At 48.7% G+C, this 6,462-nt stretch overlaps 1 long non-coding RNA gene across 1 annotated transcript; it reads left to right on the top strand.

Moving 5' to 3' along the window:
• Window positions 1–252: 252 nt before the first annotated feature.
• On the top strand, window positions 253–6,176 carry LOC125637211 (uncharacterized). Its single transcript, XR_012668482.1, has 2 exons — window positions 253–1,098; window positions 4,011–6,176. It is a non-coding gene; the product is annotated as an uncharacterized LOC125637211 (long non-coding RNA).
• The last annotated feature ends 286 nt before the right edge of the window (window positions 6,177–6,462 follow it).

The following is a 6,462-nucleotide window of genomic DNA, read 5'->3' as shown; positions in this document are numbered from 1 at the left end:
TTGAGATCCTTGGGGATTGATTTGAACCTGAGGTGAATGCCTGCTGCAATGGGAGCTGTTTTAATTTCTTGAGTTAGAGAAAATGGTGCTCTTTAAATCTGTATGTATTCCAAATTTGTAATGCTGGCTCTCAACATGCATCAGAATTCTACCAAAATACTTAAATCATTCCTATGCCACTATTTAAAGCAAGTGGCTCTTAAGTAGAAATAGATGAACCAGTTCCCACAAGATAAAAATCAGCCTGTTGGGGACACTGGGGCATGGCCACTAGGTAACTCGAGGGGATGGAAGACCACGAGTGTCGATGAAGCCCCCTTGCACTAGGCCCCGGTGTCCTTGGCCCCCCTCCTGCCTGGAGGCACTCGCAGCAGCTCTGCGTACTAGGCCCAAGTGTCCTTGGCCCCCCCGCCTGGAGGCACACACAGCAGTTATGCTGAGAATCTGCAACAGTATGTTGCAGAGTCAGACTGCCTGAAACTAAGCAAGGCCAAACAGGGGAGATATGGAAGAACAATGCTGAATAAAGCAGCTTTATGTAGAGTTTAACAAATGATACAGAGAATCAGGGAACTAGCTGGGAACTGGATTGGCTGGCTATATGAATACTTGGGGCAGCTTGCTATTGGATAAGTATGCTGGGAAAAAGGATGTATAAAAGCCTGTGTAACTTCCTGCTCTGTGTGCAGGATTTGAGATTTGCAGCTGCAAATAAACTTTTCTGCTTCTCCACCCCGTTGTGATTATTGGGTGCAGCACACCGGGTAACGAACCAACTCAAGCTGTTGTTCAGCCTCTCGGCACTGGGTGCCGGCAACAGCTTTTGGCGTCCCTGGGTGGGCGACGAGGCTGCAATTTAGCCTTGCCCGGACCCCTCCTGAAGGTCGAGAAGTCCGGCGAGAACCGACGCCCAGCGCGCACCGGTGAGTTCATCGGGGGCCTCGGAGGAGACGCGATTTGATCGACCCCAGAGGGCACAACGGTGCAACGCACTCATATAGTGGAGAAGCTGTTGTGGACGGCGGTGAAGAACCGGTCCCTTAGACGTGGGGGAGGAGCAGCTGCAGGCCACGGTGAAGAACCGGTCCCTTGGATAAGGTAGGAACCTTTTAAAATCCGGATTGTATGCTCTGTTGGAACCTGGGGACGCCCAGAGTTACCCTGTAGGTATGAGACAGGGACAGAGCTCAGAGGTTAGGGCACGGTGTACGCCCCTAGAGTGCATTCTAGCAAACTGGAAGGTATTTGGTGCGGATCCGATGACTAAGAGCCAATTAAAACGATTCTGTACAGTTGACTGGCCTCAATATCAACTAGAGGACCAGGAGTGGTGGCCACCAGGAGGGTCAATTAATTACAACACGATCCTCCAATTAGTTTTGTTTTGTCAGTGAATGGGTAAATGGAATGAACATATGTATGCGCATTTGTTTCTGACTTTATGTACTCAACCAGATATTTTACAGCACTGTAATCTGACTCCGACTGGTTCGGTAGCAGCTAATGTTAGTCCCCAGACCCCCAACCCCCACTGTAATGGCAGAGCCGGTGTCCCCTTCGGCCCCCACACCCCCACCGTATAAGGGTAGGATGCCTCGGGTTACAGAGATTGCCCCCTCGGTGGGACTCTATCCTTTGCTTACCGAGACTGTTGTGGCTTGCCCAGGGGCAGACGGACATCAGGCTACCACTATGCAAGTTTACATCCATGTGCCATTCAATCCAATAGACTTAGCAGCTTTTAAAACACAGGCTGGGGAATTCTCAACGAACTCAAGCAGGTTTATTTCAGTCTTTGAGGGGTGCCTCAGTAGTCACAAGCCGATTGAGACGACTGTAATATCCTCCTGAGAACCCTGTTGTCTGAGGTGGAGAGGGATCAGGTTACAGCTAAGGCAAGGGGAGCGTCAGCGTTCAAGCGAAAAAAAAAGAAAGGAATCTATCTGTCAAGTTCCTCTCCAAATAATTGTAAGCGGCTCAGGGCATTTCTGGGTATGGCAGGCTTTTGCAGGATATGGATCCCAGAGTTTGGACTGTGGGCTAAACCCCTGTACGACTGTGTAAAAGGAGCAGATCATGACCCCTTCTATTGGACTCCAGAGGCTGACAGGGCATTTAAAATCCTGAAAAGAAAATGGATAGAAGCCCCAGCTCTGGACCTGCCGGATCTCTCTAAGCCATTTCAGTTGTATGTACATGAACGAAGGGGGGTGGCCCTAGGAGAGCTTACACAGCTGTTAGGAGCATGGAAGCGTCCTGTGGCTTATTTTTCTAAGCAATTGGATCAGGTTGCAAAGGGTTGGCCGGCATGTTTACGGGCGGTCGCAGCTACTGCCCTATTGCTTGAGGAAGCGGAGAAGCTAACATTGGGAGGGGTTATGCAAATCTATACTCCCCACATGGTCCGAGCCTTATTGGATGCAAAGGGAAGGCTTTGGCTCACCCAGGCTCGGATTGCTTGGTACCAGGCTAAGCTGTTAGAGAACTCTGAAGTCACCTTACAGCCTTGCCCCTCCCTTAACCCAGCCACTCTCTTGCCAGAAACAGAGGAACAGAAACATGACTGTTTAGAGATCATAGATGTCCAGTACTCCAGCCGTCCGGATTTAAAGGATGTACCCCTCCCAAATGCAGATTATGAGTGGTACACTGATGGTAGCAGTACTGTAATAAATGGGCAAAGGAGGGCGGGTTATGCTGTTGTGACCCTCCATGACACTGTGGAAGCTGAAGGTTTGCCTGCTGGGACCTCTGCCCAGCTTGCCGAACTAATAGCCCTGACCCGTGCACTTGAACTGTCAAAAGGAAAGCGGGTCAACATTTTTACTGATTCAAAGTATGCTTTTGGTGTGCTGCATGCTCATGCTGGCCTATGGAAGCAAAGGGGAATGCTGACAGCCCAAGGCTCCCCAGTCAAGTACGGGCCCCAAATCCTCCGGCTCCTAGAAGCCGTACAACTCCCCTCGGAAGTGGCGGTGGTACATTGTAAAGCCCATCAAAGGGAGGATCAAGATGTGGCCAGAGGTAACGCTTGGGCAGATAGAGAGGCTAAGCATGCTGCCACCCTGCCATCCCCTCAGACTGAGAATGCCCATATGCATGCCCTTATCCCATCAGTAGGGGAGCTTCCAACCCCTCAGTACTCTGGGGAGGAGAGACAGCTAACTGACAAACTCAGTCTCCGGGAAAAGGAGGGATGGCTCCATTCCCCAGAAGGGAAGGTCCTCTTACCAAAGGGCCCAATCCGGCCAGTGCTTCAGAAACTACATCAAACCACTCATGCTGGCAGGGAAGCACTTATCCAGCTAATGGGAAAATACTTTATCACTTCCGGACTCCGACCCCTGGCTGCCCAGGTACAAGCAGACTGCTTAGTCTGCCAAAAGAATAACCCCCGACCGGGACATCCTGTGCCACCAGCTGCCCTAGAACCCACTCCGGGCCCTGAACAAGTGTGGCAAATAGACTTTACTGAGTTTCCCCGGACCCAAGGGTTCAAATATCTCCTTGTTATAGTGGATCGGTTCAGCGGATGGCCAGAAGCCTTCCCATGCTGTAACTGCACTGCCAGAACAGTGGCCCTCAAGTTTGTTAAGGAGATCATTCCTCGCTTTGTACTCCCCGTGGATGGAATCTGACAATGGGACACACTTCACATCAAAAATCATTCAAAGCATCTCACATGCCTTACAGATCCCCTGGAAACTCCATATGCCCTGGAGACCGCAAGCCAGTGGTGTAGTGGAGCGTACCAATCAGACCCTTAAACGGCATCTCTCAAAAGTGTGCCAAGAAGCCTCACTGCGATGGCCTGATGCTTTGCCCCTTGTCCTACTCCGTATCCGCGTTCTGCCAAAGGGTAGATTAGGGCTCAGTCCCTTTGAAATTATGTTTGGAAGGGCATGGCCTATGAATGGCACCCCGGTTCTGTTAGGGGAATGGGAGTTGGGTAATGTTTTTTTGTCACAGTATATGTGTTCCCTGTCTGCTGTTCTCTTGTCTCTTCACAGATATACCAAGGATTCCCAGCCTGTCCCCTTGGACTCTCCCGTTCACTCCTTACAGCCCGGTGACTCTGTGCTTGTTCGCACCTGGAAAGACGAGCCTCTCCAGGAAAAGTGGAAAGGACCCTATACCGTCCTGCTGATCTCCCATACAGCGGCAAAGATCAAGGGACACAAGAACTGGATCCATCACTCTCGTCTGAAGGCAGTAACCGCCCCCTCGTCAGCAGGACAGTGGACCGTCCAACCTGCTGACTCCTCATCTAGTGACGATCTCGGGCTAAAGCTACTGTTTAAAAGACACAAATAGCGGGCACCTTAATGCTAAAATGGGCCCACCCAGGTACTGGAGACCCTGGGTTGGGAAGACTCTGGTCATAATTAATTGGGTAACATTGTTATTCTCTGTATTGGTATTTCCAAACTGTGCATATCGGGAGCATAACTCCTTTGTTTTGCTTGCGCACCATGTTGCTAATTTAACAAACCAGACTGATTGCTGGGTATGTGCTCCAACTCCACTATCCCCCAAAACGGGAATGCCCCTTGACATGCTGCCCTTGACCCTAGCAGAATTAGCCACCACCGAAGAGCAGGAAAGAACGGACTCACCGTTCTGGAATAAGACCTCTTTACAGCAGGCCACCTATCAGGACCAGGAGTATTCAGTTGCAGTACTCACTAAGGGAGTGTTATGTTTTACCCGAAACCAATCTGATCACTATGGGCATCCTGTGGGAAAGAGCTCCTTTGTTATTACACAGTGGGCTGATGGGTATTGGATAAAGACCAACAGGGGAGGCCAACAGTGTGGGTGTAATGGTTCCTCCCCTTTTAGGGAAACACTTACAAATAATCTTACCACAAAAAAGGGGTTTGGAAATGTAACTTGCCGTCAAGTTAACATCTCCAATGTAGCAAGCCCAAGTGAGAAAACTCAGAGCCAAGGCTGTTGAGTGTTCTCAAAGGGGGGAGTTGTTGGGGACACTGGGGCATGGCCACTAGGTAACTCGAGGGGATGGAAGACCACGAGTGTCGATGAAGCCCCCTTGCACTAGGCCCCGGTGTCCTTGGCCCCCCTCCTGCCTGGAGGCACTCGCAGCAGCTCTGCGTACTAGGCCCAAGTGTCCTTGGCCCCCCCGCCTGGAGGCATACACAGCAGTTATGCTGAGAATCTGCAACAGTATGTTGCAGAGTCAGACTGCCTGAAACTAAGCAAGGCCAAACAGGGGAGATATGGAAGAACAATGCTGAATAAAGCAGCTTTATGTAGAGTTTAACAAATGATACAGAGAATCAGGGAACTAGCTGGGAACTGGATTGGCTGGCTATATGAATACTTGGGGCAGCTTGCTATTGGATAAGTATGCTGGGAAAAAGGATGTATAAAAGCCTGTGTAACTTCCTGCTCTGTGTGCAGGATTTGAGATTTTATTCTCTCTGTACCTTTTTGCAGCTGCAAATAAACTTTTCTGCTTCTCCACCCCGTTGTGATTATTGGGTGCAGCACACCGGGTAACGAACCAACTCAAGCTGTTGTTCAGCCTCTCGGCACTGGGTGCCGGCAACAAGCCCAAAGCCTTCATCCATTTCCCAACAGAGATGCAGGTTTAGATCAGCCTCTGTAAGGACCATTCCCCCATTTCCTTTCAATAACTCACAGCATAGTGCCTCATCCTTTCACTACACCACTAGCTCATTCCTTTCCTGCAGTTCTCTAGGAGAATTCCTGACCTTCCACTGACATTCCACAACTCTTAAATCTCACTTTGATGCTCTGTTGAAGGTGTAGTTCTATTTTAGATGATCAGCAAGTGAATTTCTTCTTGGCTAACCAGCATAGAAACCCTAAGAACATTTTAATAAATAACAAGGGAGCTTCATTATTACATGAATATTTCAGAGTGATTCCAACTATACTGTATATGGTGTAGGTGTTTAAAATTAGAAGTTATCTTTTCTAATTCTCTGGAGTTTTCCGGATCCTGTTTGCAGGTAAAGGGCGCTATAGGGAAGTGTGCAATCTGGGCCTGGGTTTGCAAAGAGCCTGCCTGGAGCAAGGTGGGGTGAGTTGTGCCTCTCTGCCTTATGGAGCAGCCTGCTTTCTCTGTGTGTGTGTTTTTGATTCCTATGTGTACTAGATTCTAGGAAATAAACTATTGTTACATTGCAGCTTTCCAGAAAGAGTATTTTATGTTTTTAATCTAAACTCTTTTTGTTTGTTTGCTGTGAATATAACACTACTGAGTGGGGAAGAGAAAGCTAACATTTAAACAACTACTTTTAAAATTAGACATGGCTAAGCAGTAGAAAATATATTGTGGAAAATTATCATATCTTGGCAAAGGAAAGCAGTATATGACCTTCTAGGTCTTTCTGGGTAAAATTTTTAAAAATGTTTAAGTCCTATTGAGAGTCACTTTACTCTGCAAGAAGAAATCACAGAATGGGACTACTT

This window comes from Caretta caretta, chromosome 5 (genome assembly GCF_965140235.1).
Source record: "Caretta caretta isolate rCarCar2 chromosome 5, rCarCar1.hap1, whole genome shotgun sequence".
Classification (NCBI taxonomy): Eukaryota; Metazoa; Chordata; order Testudines; family Cheloniidae; genus Caretta; species Caretta caretta.
Note: the sequence above shows the minus strand (reverse complement) of the source record. Positions and strands in the feature narration are given on the sequence as shown.